Consider the following 703-nt stretch of genomic DNA (forward strand, 5'->3'; position numbering starts at 1 on the left):
ATTCATTTATTGAACTTTGTCTTGACTTTTTGTTTTTTAAATTATTTCGGTTGATTGATGGTTTTTATGTAATCATGCATGTTTGTTTATTTTTAATTTAAGTTTTTTATGGTTTAAAAACACATATTTAAGGGTTTTTTTAATATTCATTTATTTTTCTTTATTTTTTTTTGCATAAAATCAAATAATTATAATATTATTTACTTGATTATTATGATGATTCAATATCATATTTTTGTTTGAATAGTGTGTTGATTGTTCTGTGCTTTTATCATTTCATTTTAATTTAATCTAGTCTATTTTTTTAATCTTTATTTCTAGATTTGTTCAGAAGTTCTTGGTGTTCTTGAGCTAATTCAAATATTCTTCCCTCTTTGATCTTCAACTGAAGTTGCACGACACAGCAGTAGCATGAGAGGATATACAACTCCCAAATGCTGCGAGATATAACTGACAGTGGGCATAGATAATTCAAAGGCACAGAACGGTTCTCAATCATCACTTGCACGAAAGCTTATCATTGATTTATTGAATCAGATACATCATAATAGATCACCGAGTCATTGAGATAGTGAAACATTTTCTTAGCTCGAATGACACGAGGACCATTCATCCCAAGAAAGTAAATAATAAAGAGAAAAGCAACAAATTAAAATCAAATGAAAAATTGACAGCTGACTACAAGAACAGACAGATGGAAGCT

General features: G+C 28.3%; 1 long non-coding RNA gene across 1 annotated transcript in view; it reads right to left on the bottom strand.

The window, feature by feature from the left end:
• Positions 1 to 487: 487 nt before the first annotated feature.
• LOC105116733 (uncharacterized) overlaps positions 488 to 703 on the bottom strand; it is a 20,240-nt gene continuing 20,024 nt past the window's right edge. The window contains exon 3 of the long non-coding RNA XR_840583.1: positions 488 to 701. This is a non-coding gene — a long non-coding RNA (uncharacterized LOC105116733). The remainder of the gene's footprint in view (positions 702 to 703) is intronic.

This window comes from Populus euphratica, unplaced genomic scaffold (assembly GCF_000495115.2).
Source record: "Populus euphratica unplaced genomic scaffold, PopEup_1.0 scaffold1039.1, whole genome shotgun sequence".
NCBI lineage: Eukaryota > Viridiplantae > Streptophyta > Magnoliopsida > Malpighiales > Salicaceae > Populus > Populus euphratica.